This window comes from Sphaerodactylus townsendi, linkage group LG05 (genome assembly GCF_021028975.2).
Source record: "Sphaerodactylus townsendi isolate TG3544 linkage group LG05, MPM_Stown_v2.3, whole genome shotgun sequence".
Classification (NCBI taxonomy): Eukaryota; Metazoa; Chordata; class Lepidosauria; order Squamata; family Sphaerodactylidae; genus Sphaerodactylus; species Sphaerodactylus townsendi.
In genome coordinates, this window is record NC_059429.1 from 66,041,060 (window position 1) to 66,067,962 (window position 26,903).

Here is a 26,903-nt window from a genome sequence, read left to right on the forward strand (position 1 = left end):
CAAGAAGACACATGACAGGAGACCAGAAGCAGGCATGCTTCCACGCTTCAGCACAGCAGTGAGCAAGGGTGTTTGAGAGGGCAATGGGTAGGAGCCACAGCCTTATGTCAGAAACTGGGGAGACCATAAAAATCTTAATAGGGCTAATGGTCCCGAGGCCGACACAGCAGATCACACAATAGCAGGACCCTGTTGCTAACCCCATCCCTTCTAGATAACTAGCCCCCTCTCTCCCTTGTTACTTCCCCCCCTCCCCCAATCCCACCAGCCAGGGAAGACACGGACAAACCTCTCCACAGTAAACATGGCATGTCAATGTCGCCTGGGACATTGTGCCTCGGCACATTCCCTTCAGTCCCACAGAGCAACAACCCCCCAGACATGTGATGCCTCCACATACCTTTCCTATCCATGCCCCCTTTGAACCCTCTACCTCGAATGTCCCTGGGAACATTCCATATATGGAAACTAGGGAATCCCCTCCTAGCCATGTCCCTCCTAAACCCACCACTTCCCAAGGCCCTCAGTACATGCCAGATATGGTAACCAGGGAACCACAAGGTATTAAACTTCCTTGAGAGAAAAAAAGGAAGCCTCAATCTGGACACCTTGCCCCAACTACAGCAGGGGAAAAACGAGTCAGAAAAGAGAGGAAGCAAATGGACCTTTGATAAGGCAGGACTCCTCTCCCCAACCCAAACCATAAGACTTCTATTAGCACACTGTAGCTGTTTTGTTGAAATACTGAAGTTCCTGTTTTCACTTACTGATGTACTGTTTGAACATGGTTGCAAGTAATGGGTGATTGTGTAGATGTGTCTGGCTTTTTGTTGTGTGTGGGGGTTTAAATTGCTGACCTAGCAACCAAAGAAATGTGCAATGCTTTGAAAGGTGAAATGTTTTTATAAATGTTACATCTTTTTTATAACTGTTAACACAACACTAACCAAATAAAGAAACAAAACTTCTGTTTACAGGAGTAGACTAACAGGAACTATCAGAAGAACCCGAACAGAAACAATAATCTGAAACAAAACAATAAACTACTAACAACACCCAAACTATTGAAGGGCAATAGGTATATTTACAATATATAATCCTGTCAAGCAGAGTAACGAGCAGAAATGTGGATTGTGTGACACGTTAAATAAGAATAGTTATCTTTCAAAAGACCAGCCATTTTACCTCAGAAGTTCATAAACATAAAGAGAACTTTACTTTTAACCAAGAGAGAAAAATAAATAGTATATATATGTCAACAAAGTATCACATATACTTTGTTACATTCACGGCTCATGTTTGTTATAATTTTGGTTGTGATAGCAAGCTTATACAGTATCTTAGTCAAAGGCAATTTTACATAGCATTGGTTAGCAGTACAAAGAGAACATCTTTCTCTCAGTCAGGGAGCAGAAGAAGAACACTACCAACAGTTTTTAACTGTTATCTTTAGAATGTTTGTAGAGGAATCCCAGCATTCCTTGCTGCTGGTGCTGCTGCTGCATGTAATCAAGGCTGAACATTCCCACAACTATAAGTCCTCCAGCCTTATCAGGTGCTCTTCCAGGCTGACCAGCCTCCTCTCCACTGCCTCCTGTGCTCCCCTTTGGACCCTCCCTCACTTCTCCAGCTGGCTCAGCCTTCTGTTGGTTCTGAACTGCAAGGAAGAAAATCGCCATTAGACATTAGAAAAGCCACATTTCCAGGAGTTACTCAAGCTTCCTGTGAATTGTGTATGTACAGAACCATAAGCACTTGAGCTGAAAGTTTTCCGGCTTCAGTGTTGAGAAGTGGGAGAGCTTCTTCCTGACTGGTCTCTCTCATCTGTCTGGTATGGTATCTTCCTGACTGGTCTGGTCTCATCTCATCTTCCTGACTGGTCTCGCTCATCCGTTGGGCTCTGTGGGGGTGCGGCAGTTGAGGCTTCTGGAAATTTGGGGCAGAAACGTGGTGTTCAGAGAAGGATACACTGTCAGAACTCCCCTGAATAGACAATGAAACACTTGAAAGTTCAAAGGTTTTATTGCTAAAGACAGGTAGAAAGCAGAAGTCTATTCTGAGCTCCCAGCTCAGAACACTTGATAATATGTTGTAAGGTTTTACCCCCACCCCCACCCCATGTGAAACAATACAGTACAGTGTTCACTTGACCAACTCTCCATGTCCTCAAGGCCAGGCCTGACTGAGATAAGTCACCTGCAGGAATAAAGCATAACAGCACAAAGCCCCAGCAACAACCCAACCCCCATTACACACAACTTGACATCCCTCCTCCCTTAAGGCTTTCCTCCCAGCTTGCTTGGGCAGGCCCGTTGAAATGCCTTGATGAGCTTTGGGACTCTGACATCTTCAGCATACACCCACTCATCATGCCCAGGTAAAAATCCTTTCCAAGACACTAAATATTGCAAGCACTTGTGAAAGTAGCGAGTGTCTAGAATCTCCTGGATTTCATAATGCTGAGCTCCGTCAATCATCTGAGAAGAAGGAGGAGGAGGAGGAGGAGGAGGAGGAGGAGGAGGAGGAGGAGGAGGAGGAGGAGGAGAGGGCATAGTATGCCACATGTCTGGAGCAGAGGCCTTTTTGAGGAGGCTGCAATGAAACACAGGATGAATTTTATGTAATGCTTTAGGTAGCTCCAGTTGAGCAGTAGCAGCATTGATCATTTGATTTATTCAAACAGTCCAATGTACTTATGGCCTAATTTGGTGCACTTATGAATATCTCTCAAATTCTTTGTAGAGAGGTATCCCCAATCACCCACAGACAGAGACATGGGCCACCAGTGCTTGTCATCTTGTTTCTTTTGACTATATTTAGCTTTCAGAAGTAAAATAGGATCCCAGCCATCCACAATCTGCTGGATCCAGTTTTGCAAGTCAGGGGATTCAACAATGAATTGGCCTAAGAAGGGGAGTGGCTTAGCCTATTGTCCGGATACCACTTCAAAAAGTGATTTTCCTGTGCTGCTATGCACTGCATTATTATAAATGTATTCTGCATAAGGAAACAAGGCCACCCAATTGTCCTGGTGGTAATTGCTGTAACACCTGAGATACTGTTCCAGTGTCAGATTAGAGCATTCAGACTGGCCATCTGATTGGGTGTGGGAAGCTGATGTCAATCCTTGTTCCACGCCCAGAAGTTTCAGAAAAGCCCTCCAGAATTTGGACACAAATTGAGGGCCCCTGTCTGAAATTATCTTGTCAGGTGCAGTGTAAATGATAGATTTGCTGGATGAACAACTTAGCCAATTTCGGGGCTGATGGGATGGTGGAGCAAGGGATAAAATGTGCCTTTTTGGAAAATAAATCCACCACATCCAAATCACTGTCTTACCATGACTCTCAGGCAAGTCAAATCCATAGAAATGACTTTCCAGGGGCCATCCAGGGCTGGAATGGGTTGTAAAAGCCCCGGTGGTTTGCCCAAAATTTTTTTTTTTGCCATGACACAGGTAGAGCAGCCGTTAATATAAGCCTCAATGTCCTTTCTCATGGAACGCGTCCAGAACTGCCTTCTCAGGAGGTGGAGTGTTTTCATGAAACCAAAGTGACCAGCCGACTTGGAATTGTGCCCATGCTGGATGATTCATTTGCACAGCCCAGATGGCATGAACAGTAGGTCATGGTAGGTCACCCCACCTCCACAACCCATCCTGGAGAATAAAGGAGGGACCACCCTCTTCCTGGGAAACAGGGTGTTTTCCCACCTCCAAAAAGCCAGCCATCAAAGAACTGGAAGGAGGTACAATGGGGCGGAATGCGAAACAGGAACTGCTGCACCACCCTGAAGGCAGGTCTGAGAATGGGTCACAGCTAAATCGAGTTGGGAGGACGTGAGAATAGTCCATGGAGCCCGTAGCTCCACCTCCCCCGCTGACCCATCAGGGAGGTGGGAGGGTTCATCTGCGAGGCAGTTAGGTTTCCCCAGGAAAAAGTGAACCATAAACTTGAAGCGAAAAAAAATAATTCCAGCGCCATTCTTTGCAGACAACTGGCCTGGTGTGCTAAGTGCAGCCAAATTCTTATTATCTGTCCAGACCTCGAAGGGATGTTCTGCCCCCTCCAACCAATGCCTCCACATAGCCAAGACTTGTTTGATGGCCCCCATTTCTTTTTCACCCACAGTCCTATTCAGTTCAGAGGTGGAAATTTTTTTAGATAAATATGCACGAGGATGCAGCTTGCCATCTGGACCCCGCTGGAGCAGGGCCGCCCCCAAGGCTTTATTGGATGCATCAACATGCACAACGAATGGAAGGGAGGGGTCCTCTGAAGAACCGGTTCAGTGGTGAAAACTCACTTTAAAGAGCCAAACGCTTGTTGGCAAGCAACTGACCACGGTAAGGATGCATCTGGGTCCCTTACCCTTAGTTCTCAATAGGTTGGTCAGGGCTAAGGCCAGTTCAGCAAAATTAGGAATAGTCACAGTAAAAATTGGCAACCCCCAAAAAGGACTGTAACTGCTTTTGAGTGGTAGGTGGCAGCCAGCGCATTACATCCTCCACCTTAGCTGGATCCATTTCTAAGCCAATAGCAGACACTCTATAGCCCCAAAAAATCCAACTTGTCTTGATGAAAAGCACATTTGGATAATTTCACAAACAAAGAATTATCCAATAGTCTCAGGAGCACTTCCCTCAGCAGTTTGATCTGGGATTGCTCATTCTCAGAGTAGATCAAGACATCATCCAAATACACAACTACTCCTTTGAACAGTAAATCCTGTAAAATGTCATTACTTAAGCTCATGAACACCCCGGGGACTCCACCTAACCCAAAGGGCAGCACCTGGTATTCAAACTGTCCGTAATGGGAGTTAAAAGCCGTCAAATGTTCAAAGCCTTCAACAATGCAAACACAATAGTAAGCTTCATGTAAATCCAATTTGGTGAATATACACCCCTGTCCCAAGCTGGTTAACAAATCCTTGATTGGGGCAGGGCATATTTGTTAGAATTGGAGATCGCATTGAGGCCTCTATAATCAGTGCATAAACGAAGTGAGCCATCTTTCTTCTTACCTGGTTTAATGGGAACTGGCTCAATGGGGGCTGGAGGAATCTCCTGAACATGGTTGCCACATGGGGGGGGGGGTTAGGGATGAATCATGCCGATGCAGCCCCCGCAAATCTGGCTGTGTGGAAATAGCTACTATAGAAAGGAAAGCAGGAGCCTATCCTTACCTCATACCACAGTCCTGACCTGAATTTGACCCCTGATGACTGTTTAGATACATTTCCTCACAGCTGCTGTGTGACTGTGGGGAAAGTGTGTCAGGTCCAGGGATCCCTAACTCAACTTGCCCAAATATGTATTTTGTGTTAAGGTTTCTCCAGCAGCAGGTTTGTCATGTCTTCAGCATGTAACTACCCTGTCCAGTATTACATACCATTCTAGTCCTTGTTCATAGGATATGCCCTGCCAGTCATCTGCAAGTTGCACTTGTGCTGGTGGGGGCTGTTGTGTGTCAGGCAGATGACTCCTTTCAGAATGTTCTAAGAAAACCTATTTCTGGCCTAAGCGCATGAAATGTTTAGCAAATGAAAACTGGTATCCATAGCACAGGCTTTAGGAGAGAATGAGACAATTTTGAAAGGATTTATTATTTCATCTGGGAATTCTGTGATATGATGGGAAATAAGAAAAGTCTGGGGAAGGTATGAGGGGAAGGTATTAAAATATGAGCAGCAAATGGTCTCTGTTTTTTTGTTCTGTGTTTGGTTCACAGCTTTGTCCTAACCTCTGGCTTCTCTCTTGCTTTCATCTGAAATCTTTGTCAAATGTTCTTGGTAACAGTGAAGTCAACAAAATACCCTTCTTAAAAAGCTTTAATGTGCCTTTCAAAGATATTGTGTTCATAGGGGGATATTTTAATTGCACAACATTTCTATACATTATCAAAGACTGTCTGCGTAGCTTGTCAGAGACAGTTTCTGTTGTGAAAACAATGATCCTGCAAACTTTTGAAAGTTAACCTGCCAATGGATCAGAACCTACCAATAAGAAATACTTTATTGAATTCTCCCCTCCCCTCTTTATTCAACTGTGGAGGCATCTTGATTCAATTTGTGTTGAATGGTGGGAAAGCACTTCTAAACATCTTGAATTTTTTTTTAAAATAGTACTTATGATGTGAAGTTGATTTATAGCTGACCTGTGCTGGCTTTCAGTGTTGTGTCTGCAGATTTTGAATATGTGATATAGAAAACTATTGGCTTCCCTGTTGTTTTGAAGAATGGTTCCCTAGTGGAGTCTTCCAGGGTTTAGAGCCTTTTATTGCAAATGGTGACTTTACCTTTGTGTATAATAGTATGAGTGCAGTATATCTCAGGAAAGATATTATCTGTTGCCATTGTTGCATAGTGGTAAGTCTTTGGCCTATATAATTATCACTGTGGTTCCTTCCTTCCTTCCTTCCTTCCTTCCTTCCTTCCTTCCTTCCTTCCTTCCTTCCTTCCTTCCTTCCTTCCTTCCTTCCTTCCTTCCTTCCTTCCTTCCTTCCTTCCTTCCTTCCTTCCTTCCTTCCTTCCTTCCTTCCTTCCTTCCTTCCAACTATTATTTTTCTACTGGGTATGGTAGAACTTAAAAAGGCTGAATTCCAAAGATATGGAGAAGTAAGGGAAAATCCTGTTTGAAGGATTTTAATCATTAATTCTGCCAACTTTTATTTTACATACATTTTGGAAGTTAGATCTATGGCATGATCCAGCCATATTAAGGTTGCCAACCTCCCAGCGGGGCCTGGAATTACAACTGATTTGCAGGCTACAGAGATCAGTTCCCTGAAGAAAAATGACTGCTTTGGAAGATGGACTGTATGGGATTATATGTCAGCCTCCACACTTCACCCCCAAATATCCAGGAATTTCCCAGTCTGTAATTGGCTACCCTACGCCATGTTGGAAATGCACCATTTGTTTCTCACAAATAAATCCTTTCTGCTGGAGAGAAGACACTGGGAGACACAGTCTGGATCTTCCAGTAAGTCTCATGTGAGGACTACAGATACACCATGGTGATTTCTGTTGTGACTCTAAAATACAAATAAACTATAATTACTGTCCCTCAGTTGAAGGAGTTGGTTCCAGTGTATGTTTTCCATCTCGGAAATAGTTGGAATGCCTCCCACGAAACCTATATGAAAAAGTTTTAAATGACTTGGTCATCCATACAACTATGGCTTGAATGCCCCACCTCTTCAGATATTATTCAACTGTAGTCACAAGATCATTAATTTGGCCAAAACATTTTCATGGGTATGCACGTCCAGGAATCCTGCCAAAGCCCATTTCCTACATGCCAAATGTTGAGCTGGAACTGATTGTGAATCATTGGTGCCTGAAGGGCTGAAAGTAATCATGTAAACTCTCTCTCACCCATTTATATGAAATATTTTCACATAGTAAGTGAAAAGTATACTCCCAGAAGGTTTGCTATAAAATCACTAGCATAAGTAGCACATAGCCTTTTTCACACAAAGGAAAGAAACGTGAGTTTTGGCATACAAAGGAATGTGACAGATCTACGGACACTTGCTGAGGGCTAGTTCTGGTAAAGTCAAATTACATGCATAGAGCAGGACAATTTTATTAGAAGGAAACATGAAGGTCATGAACAGGAAAGCATTTATATATATATGACAGAATATTTGTTCATTTATGAGGTTAAGTCTATTGCAAATGAACATAAAATAGAAGAATAAGGCTAGCATCAATACCTGGGCATTCTTGAAGGATAGCATATAAAAGAACTCAGAAGAAGTACCATAGGTGCAAGACCAATAATTTGGACCAGTCAGTGGAAGGTTAATGCATTGGGATTTCTACACCAAGAGTGGTGTACTAAGTAAGGGATAAGTTTGAGAGGCTAAACCACTTTTGTGTTCCTTCTTCTTCCTGACCCCTTAAAACTAAAATTTGGACCAGAGAAATGTATGTGTGACAGGCACGCAGCACATGTTCTTCTGAAAAGTCCTATTACGGATGGGTGGGTGGGTGAAGATTTGGAGAGAACAGATGTGAAGTCTGAACCAAAACAAAATTTTGAGGTCAAAGAGCATCACTGTGGGATCCAAGCCCCGGGAGACCTGTCTAGTCAGAAGAGTAGAGCCCAAAATGAATTGTGTTTTGTTTATTCCTGTGTCATAATCTGTTTAGTCATAAAAACAAATTCTGATTAGATTCTAAACAAGCAATTCCCCTTTGCTGCAGAGCTGACTTGTGCCAAGGAGAGAACTTCAAGAGCATTTATAACTGAAGATTTGCAGCATTTCCTCTCCTTTTGTCTTGTTCTAAAGTATTTAATTCACTCAATTTTGTTTAAACATCCTTCGATTTCTCATTTAAAGAGAGAGAAAATAACTCCATGAGATCTTACGATATTCCTGCTTCAGTCCCTGTTCCTTTGCAACATCAACTGCATCCACAGTATTGGGAGGTGAAGGAGAGGGGACAAGTGATGTCCTGGGTTGTGGAAGAGCCAGGGCTAATGTTTCTTGCTTCCAGGATAGTTGATCAGGGGGAATGGCTTAGTTTAGGTATAGCATTGTTTTTGCATCAAAAACTAAGTTCCAGTTCATGTTGTACATCTCCAGACAAGGGAGACAGTCCTTTTTTACAAGATTCACATTACATCCTGTGAAGGATGAGCTGTTGCAAAACAACTCCCACAGTTTTACACCCAGTAGTCTTAAGATCTTACTGATGAATGTATGATTTGCTGGCATTCCCATATTCTTATCTGTACAGTATGAGTACAGATTGGTTGCTATTGATCATATTCATTGTAGGTCAAATCTTTATATTTATTTATAAGTATTTATACCCTGCCTCAAACCAGCATCTCTAGGTGGCTTACATAAATTAAAAACTATTATTAAAAAACCAAAAACACTGTCAATAAAATATAACAATTCAAACGTCAATAAAATAGTTTTTTAAAAACCCAGCCGTGACTTTCCTACCCCCACCCCCTAGACCAGCAGCTGTAGAGGGCGGTTTCCAGGGAGGTTAATAAAATGTCTGATGAAGAGGAAGGTCTTCACCGTTCACCTAAACCAATAAGGGGTAGACACATGGCAAATCTCTGAGGGGAGACCATTCTAGTGCCTAGGGGCAATCATGGAGAAAGCCCTCCCACGTGTACCCACCTCCACACCTTGGCGGGGGGGGGGTACCACCAGAAGTGCCTCCTCCTATGACCCCAGTACCTGGGCAGGTACATACTGGCACAGGCACTCCTTCAGGTAGGCTTTGCACATCAATGTCAACACCATGACTTGGGCCCAGGAGCGAATCAGGAGCCAGTGCTGTTCCTTAAGGATCAATGTGATGTGTGTCTAGCCAGATATACTTTCTAACAGCTTAGCTGCTGCATGCTGCACCAACTCCAGCTTCCAGACTGTCTTCAAGGGCAGCCCCATGTAGAGTGCATTGCATCAGTCCAGTTCAGAGATTATTACCAAAGCATGCAACACTGTGGCACCTTTGTCCAAAAATAGGCAGAACTGGCAAATCAACCTTTGTGGCCACTGCCATCACCATCAAAGGACAGCAATTAATCCAGGAGCACCCTCAGATCTTGCACCTACTTCTTCTGGGGAAATACAACCCCATACAGAACCAGGTTCCCCATGATCTTGTGGATTTGGACGCCCAGAACACAGAGAACCTCCATCTTGTCTGGATTCAACCTCAGTTGGTTGGTCCTCATCCAGTCCAATCTCCCAGAACCACGGTACTGGGATCCTCCAACAACACCGCCAAAGACTGCTTCTGCCAGCTCAGGCAGGGAGGCAACTGTGCAGCAAGGTGAGTCGTTCACCAGCAGCAGTCCCAACAAGTATCTCTAATTCTCAAGTCTGTCTCCTGCCTACAGATATCTAGATCTGCAGACAGGGGGCAGACTGACCCCCAAGAGGATTTTCTGCAGACTCAGGGGGAAAAAATCCAAAACTTACTGTTGGTGTCAGGCAGCATCCCCCTCCTGGTCTAGAGGCAGCTGCTTTGCCCTGGAAGGATGCTGACAGCCACCTAGAGATCAGGATTAGGGAGAGATAGCAGGCTCAGAAGCCAAGATAGGGATGGAGGCGGGGGCGGGGGGAAGTTCCTGCCTTGTCTAGTGAGCCCACTGCAGACTCGGCAGGAAGATCAGGACTGGGGGGAGGTGCCCACTGTGGGCTTACCAGCCAAGATGAAGATTGGGGGCAGCCTTGGTGGGCTCAGCAGTGGGGAAGAGAGATTCTCCCCACAAGTTTTACAGGTCTCCACTTGTACTTTCTAGTTATCTCTCCTCCACTGCTTCAATCACCTCAACTGCCTGTGTTGAGGGTGCTGCAGTGATAATAAAGAATGCTGGTGGCCACTGGCATAATATCTATCAATGCAAAGTGCATTGGCATTTCTGAGCATGTTCTGAAATTGATTGGTTCATTGTCTTTCAGAATGGATGTGCCTCATTTATCTGTCACCATCGAACCAGGATATTTGTCTTTTTAACACTCTAAATTACTAGTCTGTCTGTTTCCAGGTCAGTGCAAAATGTCAGATCCAACGTGGCCTCCTGAATTCCCTTGCTGAGAGCAAGCTGCAAGGAAGAGCTAGAGTATTTTAATCCTTTGTAATGGTGTATAATTTATGAGGGAAACTTGAAGTGTGTAGCACATCACATTCAGTGCTGAGGCCCTTGGAAACTGTGCTATGGAGGAAAATGAGATCCTTGTGGGTGAGATGTTATGGGACTCCATGTAAGACTAACGGAAAAGATAAGAGAGTGGGAAGATGATACTTTGAGCTGAGTTGCTCTACAGTATAGCAGACATCTCAAAACAAGATAAAATCCATTCTTCTCAGATTCACTGAACACATTAAAGTAAGCTTTGTTTAAGACACTGGATATTTTCTCTGTTTAGCTTCAGGGAAGATAGAGAAGCCTGTATGTATAAGGATGCTTGTTTTGGTCTAGTATTACATGTACCATACCATATCTTTGTAAAAACATAGGAAGATCCTTGCTGGATAATACCGTGTTTCCCCGAATATAAGACAGTGTCTTATATTAATTTTTGCTCCCAAAGATGCGCTATGTCTTATTTTCAGGAGATGTCTTATTTTTCTGTGTTCTGTTCATCGGGCATGCTTCCAAACAAAAACTTTGCTATGTCTTACTTTCAGGGGATGCCTTATATTTCGCACTTCAGCAAAACCTCTACTATGTCTTATTTTTCGGGGATGTCTTATATTAGGGGAAACAGGGTACAAATGGTCCAACTAGCTCAGCATTCTGTTTCACATAGTAGCCAACCAGCTACCTTAGAGAGCAAGTTACCTGTAGAGGTCAACAGGACATTTGTCTGTAGCTTGTCTGCACCAGCACTTCCTGCGTTATGATTTCATTGGTGTTTCTCTGCTGCTTTTTACCCTGTGCAAATGGATTTAACCTCTTGCATGTGTGCATTGTTCCTTGAGATCAACAGTACAAATTAACCTCATTAAAAGAATTACAAATTTTTACAAATATATTTTGAATACTTACAAAAATAAGCATGCATTAGTGTTTTTCCCCATAGGAGCATTTTGCATCAGAGTAGTTATAGCTCTGAAAACGTGTATTTGTGCATGGATCCCTTTTAGTGAACTGTGGCTTGGATGAGCGAGTGCCAAGTTCGTGCTTAGGTTCACATGGTAGACACATGCCTGTCATAAAGACTTCAATCAGATGTGCACCTGGAATTCTATGTTTGGGACTCTCTTCTTGGATGTGTGGGGGCCTGATTTGGATTCTGTTTTGAAAGGAGAAGAGGCGTAAGTCTCTTCCCCTTTAGTACTGGTTTTCTGACTCAAAATGGTCCATAGAAGGCAAATAGTGTCTTCACTGGGACCTTTCAGGTCAAGAAAATGGCCTGTTGAAGGGAGGCTTTAGGCACCTTTGTGGGTCAGCAGGTGCCACAAGTACCTGGGAATTAAGTTCCCAGTATGCCACGATCCATGTGGGGGACATGTGAATTTTGTAATCTGTGAATTGGCAGTCTATAACTGTCACACATACTGTTGCTTGAATGTTCTTTGACACAAAACCTCTCTGCTTTGCTCTGCTAACCCTACTGCCACATTTTGTACCAATTGAAGCTTCCAAGACATTTTCAAAGGCAGTTCCATGTAGACCATGTTGAAGTAGTCTATTCTGGGGTTGTGGTATGGATCAGCTTAATAAATTTGACAGACTCCAAAGAGGCAGTTTACAAGCAAAATAATCTTCTCCTAATGACAGCACTAACCTTTTTATTCCTTGGCAAGGTTGGGTCCAGGAGCACCCGCCAGGCTTTTAACTTGATCTGCTAAAGAGAGCTTAACCCCATCTTGGTCTGATAACTCAGTTCTGTCAAACACTCAGACTTTCCAACCACCATTACATGTCCTGGAATAAGCTTCAGTTTGTTTACCCTCAGATACTTGCCCCCAGCCTCAAGTCATGGTTCAGGATCTTTACAGCTGTTTCTGGAGGATGTCATCTGTATATCTGTGACAGTTCATTTCAGAGCTCTGAGTGGTGTTCAAAAGATTTAAGAGCATTGGGATAAAATGGACTCTCCCCACATCAGGTCCTAATTAGCTGCCTCTGCTATAGAGATGTTTCTTGCCACTAAGAAAAGAATGTCACAAGCAGGGTGGTTCATCTTTTATTTCAAATACTCCAACAAGGTTTCATAATTGACCATATAGAATGCTGCTGATTGATTAAATAGTACCAAACAATTATGGATTGTCCTTATCCAATTTTACCCAGAGATCATCAATGAAGGCCAATAGTGCTTTTCCAGTTCTGAATTTTGATCTGGAGCCAGATTGAAATGAGCCAAGGCATTTTATCTAGAAATTCATGCAGTTGCTCCATCATAATCCATTCAGTCACCTAGTTCAAAAGGTAACATTGGACACAGGTCAGTTATTGCCCACACAACTCTTATCCAAAGATAACTTCTTAAGAAGAGGTATAATTAGAGACATAATAACTTGCAAACATCACTTGTAAGAGGGACATATCAATACTCTTCCTACTTTTCCCTAACAGCCAAGATGGACTAAGATCAGATTTGCAAAAAGTTGCTTTCACAACTCTAAGCAGTCTGTTGATTTCATTGACCAGGGAGACAACCTGAAACTATCCATAAAATTCTGATGTGAGGTTACTTCCACACACTGGATCTAGCCTGAAACTACATTATAATTCAGATTGGATGGAAGTATCAGCAAAGAACTGAGCAAAACCTTTATAATTTATTTCCAAATCAGAATTAACAGCAGTGTTAGGCCTGGCTGACATTAGGCCCTGAGCTACCACAAGCAGTTCTGTTGGACGAGTTCCAGCCAATAAAACGGCCATAGAAATGGAAGCCTTTTCTGCTATCACCATTACTTCATGGACTTTTAGTTAGGTTCTATAGTGTGATGTTTGGCATGAGTTTCCCATCAATGATCCTGTAGATCTTTCTCCGGCTTCATATCCCTGGGCTGCCTGGTAAACGAAGGGATTGGAGCTCTTCTCTCGTGTGTGTGTGTGTGTGTGTGTGTGTGTGTGTGTGTGTGTGTGTGTGTGTGTGTGTGTTAGATCTCATTAGATCTCTATCTGCAAACTCATTAGATCTATCAGCCTCTAGGTCAGACCACTGTTGCAGAGACAGATGGGCATTACATCATACACCTTCAACACAAAGTGATCTTACTAAAGTTCAAGATCCCACATTTGATCCTTCTCATGTTTAGACCCCAGCACAGCCTGGACATTCCCAATGATGACATGGTGACTGAATTCCGGAGCTGGACCTGATCAAGTGACCTCAGCATAAATGTTGACGACTCCCAACACTATAAGTTTTTCCTATAGCAAAATAGGAGGCAACAAGAAATGACTGTTTTCCTTCATTGCTTTTAAAATACATTTTATCTGAGTTTAAGATTGAAAAACAACTTCCTTATTTGAAATACAAAATGGTAGTGGTGGCTTTTTGAATTCCTTCTATAATCTGCCTCTGAGCAGTGAAATTGCAGCATAGTTAAAGTGTGTCTGCAATTCATATGGCATGCCGTCATAGTGTGTATGCCCTCCAATATAGACTCAACACAGGCTCATAAATATGATTACAGATGCTAGGCCTTACAAAGGAGAGAACGGAGAGGATGAAGCAGGAGTTACTTGGGACTTAGCTACTGATTGTCCTGAAATGGTGATGCTGTTTTAGCCCTGTCTACTTTTAAGCCTCAAGTGAGGAAAAGGTGAGAGGGCTGTCAATTTATGGTAAATAGCCATTGTAAATTGAACCTAATTTACAAGGAAATATGGAGGAATATGGAAAAAGAGGAAGTGACAAAATCTACCTCATAAATCATATTTTGAATGCTCCCAGTAAACTTTGGTGCTGAATTTGTTACATTAGGTCCTGTAACAATGGTTGTGGGTCATGTTGTTAAACTGAAATCGTTATATTTGAACTACCTTACCTCAAAAAATCTGAAGGGCACTAATAACCTGTTCTTGCACCGAATATTGAATTATGCTTGGGTAGGGTTTTTTTGCTCCTAGGCTGTTCTTGACCTCTGTCCGATTCTACCAATTTATTCAGTTGGCTCAGGTGGTGGTTATATGATAATTTATTCCAAGATGAAAACTGAAGTTTGAAAAGGGTATCCTTTTTCCACTAGTATGTGTTGTTTCCAACCTTACACAGCTCTAAGGCACTTTCCAGTTTTGTGATGAGGTGCAGCAGTGCACATCTAAGTTAAGACAAGTTCTTTTAATGATCTAGAGGCAAAGACAAAGGTAAGCAGTCTCAGACAAAATGAAGAATTGTTTGGGGAGAACTCCAAACTAGGATGCTTTTATCATTGTCTTACTGGCAACGATGGGATAACAATTGTTCTAAAAGTCTCCTTGCCTTGTGCTGAAAAAGAAGATGCCATATTGAGCAAGGGCAATGGAATGTATTGTGTTATGAGCATTGAATCAAGACAGCAATGTTATTTTTATTAGTGTAGCATGCTTTATAAAAGGGAGGAAAGGGTATATTTCTTATGCTTCTTTACAAAGGATTGTTGGGGAATTGTAGAGACATTCTTAACTGCTTCAGGCATTGCTTAGGCATATACCTTAATAAAAGCCTGGTTGCTATACAAGAGCAGAGGCTATCAAAGCACCCATTTCCTTAGTGGCAGATAAAGTTTTGCAAATGGCAAATATGATGGTAACGTTGTTTCTGGACTGTACTACTAAAGTTTGCAGGTATGTATGGTTTATACGATATGGTACAAAGGCATTCCACACACACAGAAAACTGGAATGGGCCATGGAGCTCATACTTTGCACAAAGAGTCTCGAATTTGATCTATGACAGTGCCAGTTAAAAGATTTTTTGAACATGTAAGCCTATTTTTTAGTCTGAAGTAGTGCAATCCAGACACAGATTAACCATTTTATCTGTTGTGTGACTGCTTGTGTCAGTATCTGTGTAAAGGCCGTTTCAAAATGTTACTGCCCCCCTGTGGAGGTTCTCAAAAAGTTCTTGTGCAACATTTAAAAGACCTTTACCAACTATGCACCACCAACTGCATTTAACTGATACGTTAGTTTAGATTTTCAGACTACAGATATACAAAACTGGACTTGACCTCAGTGTAATAATTATTTGCAGCAGAGGCTATCACTCTTATTTGTTACTGCTGTCACTCAGTGATGATATCTTCCATTATGGAATGTTGTGACACACAATTAAAGTTATTGCCTGATGTCTCTTGACGGCTGCTGAAAAGAGAAAACTGCTGCAAATTGGGATCCAGGGGATTCGTAGCTTGAAATGCTTTTTCTTCATTATGTGCACAAATGTTTCGGATTAGAAGCATGTCTTTATAAGCAAGGTGATCAGGTTGTGCTCTGTTCGTGCACAACCTGGCAAGTGGACTAATAGCTCTGACAGTAACCTGCAACATCACAAAAGTTAAAAAAGATTAGATTTTCCTTAGTTTTCTAGAACTGGCTTTCTGAAAAAACAAACACAAACCATCCCAGCAACAGATACAGTCTTGAACAAGAAGAGCCTGGAGTGCTCTTGTTAACAGACACAACAGAAGTGCTGGCACCAGGAGTGCCTTCCACCTATATGACGTCTGTTGTGTAGGTTCTCTCAATTGATCTGGCCATGCTGATTCATGCTGCACTAATATCAAAACTAGTTTACTGTAATGTGCTGTACATGGGCTGCTCTTAAAGAAAACCTGGAAACTTAATTGGTGCACAATACTCTAGCAGACTTACTAACCACTGATTTCAACACATTACAACAGTTCTGAAATAGTTACAAAGGCTGCTGTCTGTTTTCCATCTCAATTTAAGGTGCTGGTTTTGATCTTTAAAGATCTTTGTGGCCTAGGACCATGTCTGAAGGTCATTCTTTCTCTATATCAGCCTGTGAGGCAAACCCACTAATCAGATCAGATCAACTCTTCTGTTCCCAAACATCAAGAAAGCAGGACAATTGTGGCCTGGATCAAATCTCAAGAAGCAAATATATTTTTAACAAAATAATCTCAGGGAATGCATGTGACTTTACCAAGTGTTGTATGCACAACAGTGTAAGACTGAGTATTCTTGCCCTTCTTTCACTGCAACAAACTTAGCGTCTACCTAGAAAGGCATTCTTTTGTGTCAGAACCGCCTCCCCACTCTTCTAGCCCATTTCTCAAACCAGTATAGTTTAATTGTTGCAAATGGAATCCTTGTTCTACAGAAGTCCAATAAATCTGCAGCCTGTCTTCCCAGTAATCAATCACAGATTGAGAATTGCATGAGGAAAAAATCCATAAGCGATGTTCTTCATGTCTAGCATGTTGGGTTATTTTCATGTCTTGTGGTTTGCATTTGGCCACTGTCATTTTGGAGGAATTTCCTGCCATCTGCGTTCAATTGAATTTTCTCACAGATTTGGACTTGCTTGTAAATACTAAGATCTGGCAAAGACAGAATCTTTGTTTGTCGGGGCATTTCTTAAAAATCATTATTATGGGATTGGCAACGTGCCGGCACATGAAAAAAAATTGCAGAAGGTAAAGGAAGGTGCAGCTTGCTCTCTCAATTTCTTAAGTACGTAAAACAACTGGCCGTGTTATCAACTACTGTTAATGGTTTGTTGCTTCTCTCCATGTTCAGGCTGTCTTTTTTATAAAAAATTCTCATTAGCAGAGTGCAAGCCAGGATACAGCAGCAAACTGAGCAGTCCTAGGAATTACATTTATTTCCCAAGGGGGTGTCATTGCATTGCACCAATCACATCAGGTCTTTATTTACTGCCATTGCTAATGAAGTGTATTTGGCTGCTGGGTTAGTGTTGCAAATTAATACCTGAACAACAAACATTAGCGCTAGCCAATTCTTAGAAATGAAGCAGTGGGACTTTTAAAATTCTCCTGTGCAAGGCATTTTCCTTAATTTGCCAGTGATTTTGCTCTAATCTCATTGCTCATAGGGATAGCTTTCCATATGTGCCAAAGATGGAAAAGGCTTAATAAAAATAAACAAAAAGATTTAAAGCTATGTTAGTACTCAGAATTAAAGTGAAGTACAAATGAAACAGTTTGAATGTCAATCCTCTTGCATGTCATAACTAATCGTCTTCAAAGTGCCTTTATTGTTGTCATATACTGGATTCTTATGAATTCTTCAAGGCCTGTTAACATGACTTGTTCCTTAACATTTGTTCCTTATTTCCAAGCTGAATGATAGTTATTTCAAGGACCGACTTGTTTCCCCTGCCCTTGGACACTGAGGTGCTTCCTTGCCTCAGGCAGAAAGTTGGTTTTTTGGCTCCACATAACTGGAGTTTCAGTGTGCTGTGTTCTCCAAAGGTTTGCCAGATGTGAGAATTTCATGAGGTCAAAATGTTAGTGCCTCACTATAGTCTAGAAACTTCATCCAAGGCTGTTATATTTGTCACAGGCTACAGGGTTATTCACCTTTATGCTATTTCTACAGGGTGTTAGCCTTCTCAAAATAAACCCACCTGAAGACATGGTGTCAGTAGTGCCTAGTGAGCCAAGGTCTCTTGCTTTGGTGGGAGACCTCCCACTCCCCACCTTGTGGCCTGCTGCTGTCCAGCTGGGCAGCAGGGGAAAAATAGTTGTAAATTATGTGTGTGTATATAACATTAGTTCTGGCGTGATCTGGAAGTGATGTCATTGCATCGTCTGATTCTCTAACATCAATCCACAACTCTATTTTTAAACTACATCTCCCAGCAGTCTCTGTTCTTTATTACTACTGCTATATCTAAAAATACCATACTGGCCCCTACCCATAGCAGGGCCAAGTCTCCCACTATAGCAGAAGACCTCCTGGAAATTTCCCCCTGCCTGTGCTTCACTGACTAGTGAGGGGAAAATAAGGGAATCATACCAGGTCACTTCTGGTGCCAAACCATATGTGCTATTATCACACTGGGGTGGCATTCTAAGACTTGCCCAAATGCTTTGGTTTGGGGTGAACCCTAAAGCATCACTCCCAATGTGATTATGTCACTTCTGGTTTGACACCAGAACTGATGTCAGCCACCAGTGCACCTGTCCCCACAAAGGTTCCTGGTTTGCCAGTCATGGCTAGCAACCCTCCTTCATCACCATATTGTGCTGCCTGGGCATGTTGGTCAGAGGTAGATGAGTTTTCCAAATCAAGATTGAAGTGTCATGTGCATGTGGGGATGCCATAACACTTCTGCCACATGGGCAGCTCCTACTCCACTGGTCTTTGAAGCGTGTTTCAGTATTGTACAGTGTGCAGCCTTAGGCAAATCAGGCCAATTAACATGGCACACCAGAGGTAATAATGGATGAAGCAGACATGTTATTGTTCCCTTCTGCCCTTAAAAGTTAGCACGCGCAACAAGGGTCTAGAAAAGTAGTTCTGCATTCATGTAGACATTGCATCTTTTATTTCTGGGTTCTTTTCATGGCTTCTTCCTCTCCTAAAGCAAATGATGTGTTCCTCTGAAACAACTAAAGTTAAGTCTGATATTTGTATTCATGGCTCTTCATAGATCATTGACTTGATTTCATAAAAGGAAAGCTCCTGCCTATAAAACCATTATCATCCTCTTGGAGAAGATGTACAACCCATCATTTTTGGTCTAGCAAAATTGTCGTGGGTTTGCCATTTTGAGTTATGCTGTAGAACAGAATATGGAGACCCAGTTTCCTAATGGGAAATTAATGCTTTAATGGCTGGTCTGTGAGCAGCTGGAAACCAATCTGCCAAACCACAATCCAAGTGTGTATAGAAATGTGGGCTGGAATTTTGTATGCACCCCAGCTAGATTGCAGCCGGAGTGTGTGCAGTAGAGATTTAGTTAGTTCTGTTTGTGTATGCACATATATTTAGTGTGTTTCTAATTTGTATCTAGATATTTATGTAGTCATAGTGGTTAATTCTGAAAAGAGAGGCTTCCTAGAGATCATAAGCTGGTATTTGCAAATGTTATTTGCTAATCCTAGAAGCGGATAAGAACATAAGAACATAAGAACAAGCCAGCTGGATCAGACCAGAGTCCATCTAGTCCAGCTCTCTGCTACTCGCAGTGGCCCACCAGGTGCCTTTGGGAGTTCACATGTAGGATGTGAAAGCAATGGCCTTCTGCGGCTGTTGCTCCCGAGCACCTGGACTGTTAAGGCATTTGCAATCTCAGATCAAAGAGGATCAAGATTGGTAGCCATAAATTGACTTCTCCTCCATAAATCTGTCCAAGCCCCTTTTAAAGCTATCCAGGTTAGTGGCCATCACCACCTCCTGTGGCAGCATATTCCAAACACCAATCACACGTTGCGTGAAGAAGTGTTTCCTTTTATTAGTTCTAATTCTTCCCCCCAGCATTTTCAATGAATGCCCCCTGGTTCTAGTATTGTGAGAAAGAGAGAAAAATTTCTCTCTGTCAACATTTTCTACCCCATGCATAATTTTATAGACTTCAATCATATCCCCCCTCATACGATGATAGACTCTAATAATTATTCACTAGTGAGGTGATCACATTCTGCAGATTCTCAGAAGCACTCTCTTCTGTGGACCTAAGACCTGATTTTGCACAGATATTGGTGTGTTAATAAACAGTCCTGACTCCCATTTAAGCCTTTGGCTAAATATTCCTCTTGTGGTGACCTCAAGCCTCAACCACATAGGGCTCAATCACAGATGCGTAGTGGGGAAAATGGCACCCAGGGCAACCCCTGCTCTGGGCGCCCACTGGCCCTGAACCCTCCGACCCAGTGCCCCCCTGTGCTCGGGGGTGGAGCTTGGGGGTGGGGCTTGGGGTGAGGGCAGCTCAGACAGGCACCTCAGTGGCAGGCTGACTCCTGGGCCAGCATGCTGCCACGGCGCCTGTCCGAGTCACCCCTCCCCAAGCTGCTGCCCCTCGCCTCCGTGCAGGCCACCTCCTGCCCTCTCCTGGCCCTGGGGAGGGCAGAAGCCGGCCTGCAGGGAGGCGGGGGGCAGGGAACCATGTCGGGTAGCCCAGGAGGTGGCCTGCTACCACGGTGTCCGTCTCAGCCTCCAAGCCCTGGCCCTGAGGGCCTGGGGAGGGAAGGAGGTTACTCAGGTCCCGCATATACCCACGGGGATGGGGTGGGGGCAAATGACCCCCAGGTCAATGTGGGGGAGGAGGGGGACCCCCTGCTCAAGCATCAGACTTAGAATTCTATGTCTAGCAAGAGACTAGAACGTGATTTTGCCTCAGAAATTGTACAAGAATCTTTTAATTGTCATCCGTGTTATTTAAATCTGTACTTGACTACTTTTATCAGTCTTTCTATGGACCTAGGAGAAACATAACCTTTCCATGCTAAAGAGATAGACACAAGCATTTGTGAGACTTACAGCCCCATCTAATTGGGCGGGGAAGGGAAAGGATTTTAGAGAATGGCAGGACCTTGTGCTACACATTTACCCTTCCCGAGGCACTTATCCTGGCAGAGGGGATAGACTTGCCGGCAGCTGCCCATCCCTCAGTCCCATTGCCGCAAACCCCAGAAGTCCTAGCTTTGGCAGGGCTGCACTGGTATCCCAGTTGGACGCCAGCATGGGGTAGTGTTCCTAGGGGCAGAACTGACAGTAGTCAGCTCCCTCCTGGGGTCTAGGACTGGGAGTGCTGTGCCCCAGCCTTTAGACTTATGCCACCCTTTTGGTGGCATAAGTCCCTATACCCTTTTGGTGGCATAAGTCCTTTAAGCCCTATGTGTCTTTTCAGCAGCCAGTCTGTGTGTGTTTCAGGGCTTTTCCTTGCTCCCCAGCTGCCAGAAAGCCCTCTTAGAGATGGTACGGTGGTGCCACATTAGTACGGCCTCTTGCTGCCGCCAGCTTTGAATGGGGCTTTTAATTGGAAGTTAAGCCAACATGAAGACAAAGGGAAAGAAACATCTCCAATAGTAGTGAGTAGAAAAAAGTATTGAATATATAAAATCTCAAAACATTTAAGCAAACTGTTTAATATTTTTATTGCATTTATTTGTAAATAAGAGCCCGTGTTTCCTTTGTTGACTTGTCTCAACTTCTACATTCTCACCCATAACCAAAGGTATATAGAATTCACAGGATAAAGTTGGGTCTTTACAAGTATTTTTTCCTCTCTGTATACAATGAAAATCTGTTGAATTAGTTATTTATACAATAATCATTCTGTATGTTTTATTTTTTGGAATTATTAGTGTTGATCGATCCTTCATGGGTCTGTATTGTTTAAATCATGCATGTAAGTGTTCTCTTTATGAAGGTTTGCTTTTAGAAATGCTTTAGAGTTGAAAGGTAAATGATGGATCTTTTTCATTAAGTGTTCATATTACTAAGTTGAGCAAGAGGGTGAGAAATGATGATGTGGCTGCATAGCTATGAAGAAAGACAAAATGAGGGACCTTTGATGTGTGTATCATAAATACAGTGGGTGTAAGCCTGCATCTCCGCTCTACTAACAGTATTGCTTTCCTTCTGGACAAGGAGCCTTCTGTCCTAGAAGAGCCTCTTCCATTAATTGGCAGCTCCTAACATAAAATAAAAATTCTAGAAATAAAAGGCTCATTATACATGGAACATTTGCTTTGGGGCTTTCCACTGTGTAGTGAGCTCGTGGTGGGGTCGCAGTGGCATAGTAGTAAAGAGCAAGTTCACTCTAATCTGGAGAACCAGGTTTGATTCCCCGCTCTGCCACTTGAGCTGTGGAGGCTTATCTGGGGAACTAGATTAGCCTGTGCACTCCAACACATGCCAGCTGGATGACCTTGGGCTAGTCACAGCTTTTCGGAGCTCTCTCAGTCCCACCCACCTCACAGGGTGTTTGTTGTGTGGGGGGTGAAGGGAAAGGAGATTGTAAGCCCCTTTGAGTCTCCATATAGGAGAGAAAAGGGGGATATAAATCCAAACTCTTCTCTTCTTGCATTTCTCTTACATGCGAGGAGGCACTCATTCCTGCCATTCTGTTTTCTGCAGAGAACTCTCCTCGGCCTGCTTTTCCTGCTTCTCTTAACTCCACCCATCAAGTCATTCCTAAAGGCACAGATCTCATCACACCCAGAAGTCTCAAGATTCCTGGCTTTGTAAAAGCCTTTTAATTACTGTTATATTGATATGCTGATATTATAGCCCTTTCCCAAAAAATTCCCCCTAAATTAAAGAGGTGAAGCAATTTCCTGGACCATATACTGCTGGAGAAGGGGACTATGTGTAGAACTGATACTCTCCCCCTCCTCTCCCCTCCCCTCCCTCCCCACACACAAACTTCCTGCTGCTGCTGCTGCACAAGAGAAGAGAGAGGCTTCTTTTAAAATAAATGCATGTTTGAAATAAAGTTTTTAAAAACCCTTCCAGTCATCAGAGAGGGCAGAAATAGAATAGGGGAGGTGGGCTGGAGCCAAAAACAGAAGACTATCACATAATAATGTTGATGGGCATCTAATTTTTCTGTGCCCCTTCACAGGTCACATACCCCACCCCCATGCATTGCGTAACCCCGCCCCCTGTGCATCCCTGCTGCCGGTTCCTGCTCTTCCCAGGGTCTGGGGAGGGCAGAAACCTGCCTGCACAGACCCCGGGAGGGTGGAGCAGAGGATTACCTAGGGAAAATGGGGCCCGGGGCATAATCTGAGCCCCCCCCCGGCTCCATTTTCTTTAGATACAGTGGAGGGGAGAGAGAAATCAAGCCGTCTGCTATTCTTACAGAGGAATGTCCAGGTCTACCGCTGGGCAGGCAGGCAGGAGCCCAGGTCTACCACTTGGGCAGGCAGCAAAGGGCCCAGGTCTACTGCTTGGGAAGGCTGGAAGGGGCCCAGGTATACTGCTGAGCAGGCCAGTTGAGTTGGCATGCTGGCACAGGCTCTGGCTCTGGAGGGTCAGCGTCCTCCCTCGACCTGTGGTGCCCACCTTAAAGAGAGAATCTGGGATCCCCAGTTTAAACAACATTGAAAATGATGCTGTTTTGGGGTGGATTCTCCCCCAACCTGAAACAGGTTACTTTTAATGTTTCAACTGGGGACCTCAGATTCTCCCTTTAAATCCATGCTGAAGGGGGTGGGTTTAAAAGGAGAATATGGGGAAATTTGGGGGGTGCCTGCTGTCAGGGGTGCTATTGTTAAGCTTGCAGCACCAACAAGTGCAATTAAACTGCACTGGGGCTTGAAGAAGTTTTTTCTGTGCTTGCATCCTGTCACAGCTCTTCTGTACACATGATCAAAACTTTGATCAAATTCTCCAACATTTCAACATCCAAATTGGGATGTCTTGAATCTTGCTCCATGCGCAGGGGGGCACACATGAGCCCTGATTCAGTTTAATTGCAGCATGTGCCAGTTTAACATTGCTAACTCACCTTTCTGCTCAGTTAGTGCTTCATGGGATCTAAAGTTGTTTTTAAAATTATGAAAACATTCAGATGCTGGGGAGAAAGAGATTCAAGAAAAGAGAGAAAAAAGATGAGAAAAACTTTATGCATATCCCGAAGAGACTGTGTAACTTTCCATGTTGTCTGGAGCTTTGGGGAAGGCTGTTGCACATATCTGCAATAAATAGGAACTGAGAAAACAAATGTTCATCCCCCAAAATGTTTGATTTTAGGAAAGCAAACTAATCACCAGGTTTTGAACAGCAGATTTTCACATCTGTTCTCATTATGAGCTTTAGATTTGTTATCTGTCATATTTTGGAACAAAGGTACTTATGGTTCACGATACTATGTTGATAGATGCGATGTGTTTCCTTTGTGAACTAGTCATGGTGTGTTTGATATCATGCGTGGAAACATTGTACAAGTGGTGAATGGTGATTTCCGATTTATATTGAGACTTTCACCTGATCCAGCTTGAGTTTTAAATTTATGGTCCCTCTATCAAGAAGAAACCTGAATGTAAATCAGGTTTTATAGTCTTGGTAATGTGATGTCTGTTCCAACTGATATTTTATTTCTTCAGTCTTTTGATTCTTTCCATATGAAAGGGGGGTGGAATCCATAGGGAGGCTAAAGTTGTTTCTTAGAAGTTGAATTCACTTAGGAAATACTGGGGGGAAGAGTCCTTCAAATTTACATGCATAAACCAAGCCTGTAGTTGTATAGTCTTCTGATTCACAATGTCCTTAATATTAGATGATCAAAGATATTACAATTTACTAATGAAAATTTGCATTTTTGAAGAGTAAAGGTCAGGCCTGCTCTTGAAGATTTGAATTGCCTGAAATGTCAAAAGTAATTTTAATCAAGGAGTTTTTCCAGGCCATCATCAAAGTGCTTTTGCTTTCATGATTCAAAAGGGCTCTACTGCTGATGTTTATAATTATGGTATATGGCCATCAGAAACTTTGTTCATCAAACTTCATTACAGTGATTTATGTGACGTGCCATAATATTGGTAATGAAGAACAGAAATAAAGCTATTGGTTTACCAGCAAATTCATTAAAATGGTGTAAGTATTATTGCCGGAAGATACACCAGAAACACAAATTATCTTGTGTTCTGTGTTGGTTTTATGGCTTGTTTTCCATTGAACAGTTCCCTATAAAGAAGGGAACCAATATTTCCATACTTCAGTGAATAATCCCACAAAAACTCAGACATGCTGATTTGAATGGTTGCATATTACTTATGCAGTAGGTTGCACCTTATATGCAAAGAGACAGATTCTTTTATTGTAACCCCCCCACACACAAATAATGTGGTAAGTATAATAATATGTGTTTTAATGTATATGCTATCAGAATAACTCAATGTAAATCCAGCAATACGTTGCTTAAGTCAGATTTTGCAGTGGGTTAGCTGATTAACTACAAGACAATATAACAATTGAATTTTAATGGATAGTTACTGTCAAGATAGAAGCCATCTTCTGAAGAAAGTTGCACTTAATACATTTTTTTTGCTCAGGTTTGTTAGCAGGTGTAAACTACCCAGTGACGTAGGTATAGATTTTTTATGGGATGGGTTCGGGAGCGAGCCACACCCTCACCTGTCCCTGGGACGTGGCCACGCCTCCCCAAGACCTGCCCCCTGGCCTCAGTGCTTATAAAAGCAACTCTCAGATGCCGAGGATGGCAGACTTCCCTGCCCCCCCCCCACCAGCTGGGCTCGCAGCCGGCAGCCTCCGGGCAGAGGCGTAGCTACAGAAAATGGAACCTGGTGCAAAATCTGAGTTTGGGGGGGGCCCATTGGTGGCCATTGCGATGCTGGAATCCACCCTCAGACAGCTTTAAACTAGGGAGCGCAGATTCTCCTTTTAAATCCACCTTAAAGGGAGAATCTGGGGTCCACAGTTAAAACAACATTGAAAATTATGCTGTTTTGGGGTGGATTATCCCCCACCCTGAAACAGCATCACTTTCAATGTTTAAACTGGGGATCTCAGATTCTCCCTTTAAATCCATGCCGAAGTGGGTGGATTTAAAAGGAGAATCTGAGGAAATTTGGGATGTGCCTGCTATCAGGGGTGCAATTGTTAAGCTAGCAGCACCAAACTTTCAGGATATCTTTAGGAGACTCTCCTGATGATACCACCCAGGTTTGGTGAAGTTTGGTTCAGAGGATCCAAAGTTATAGACCATCAAAGGTGTAGCCCCCATCTCCTATTAGCTCCCATTGGAAACAATGGAGGATGGGGCACCCCCTTTGGGAGTCCATAACTTTGGACCCCCTGAACCAAACCTCACCAAACTTGGGTGGTACAGTCAGGAGAGTCTCCCAATAAATTCCTGAAATTTTGGTGCTGCAAGCCTAAAAGCTGCGCCTCCTACACGCCATAAACTGAAAAAACACTAAAAATTTAAAAAACCCACAAACGGGGGGGGGGGGAGAGCTTTGGACATGTAATGGGGGGTTGAACCCGGAACTCCTCCTTACCTATGTCCTTGAAACTACCCTCCCAATAAATGGTTATATAATGGAAGTATTTTCTCAATCCTACTAATTAGCTCATCAGTTTCAGCCAGGGGAAGCTGTGTGTGTGCGGGGAGGGGGGGCAGAATCCTGTGCTTGTTCCAGAATGTTCCTCAGAGACAGCCCTGGTGATCGAGTGGAGAGAGTTAGGAGGTCTGTGGCCCTCATTTTGACAAAGTATAGTCTATCCTGTTAGGTCACACCCTATCCCAATTCTCCCTTCCCATCCATGTTGTCTGCCTTTGTTCATGGAGCTGTGCTGCCTCCAGTGAAGTAAACTTGCCAAAGCTATTAAAAGTTTTTTCCCTGCACACACACTTGTCCAACCAAGTGTAGGCCTACGGTTACTCCTACTGTTCTCTGTCCCCCTTATTGATGATCAAAAAGAGAAAGGGATGATGATGGCGAAGAGTTTAGATTTATAACCCCCTTTCTATCCTGAAAGGAGACTAAAAGGGGCTTACAAACTC

The 26,903-nt window shown here is 43.1% G+C and overlaps 1 protein-coding gene across 2 annotated transcripts in view; it reads left to right on the forward strand.

Moving 5' to 3' along the window:
* GLIS1 (GLIS family zinc finger 1) overlaps positions 1-26,903 on the forward strand; it is a 254,899-nt gene that overhangs the window by 30,974 nt on the left and 197,022 nt on the right. The window lies entirely within an intron of this gene.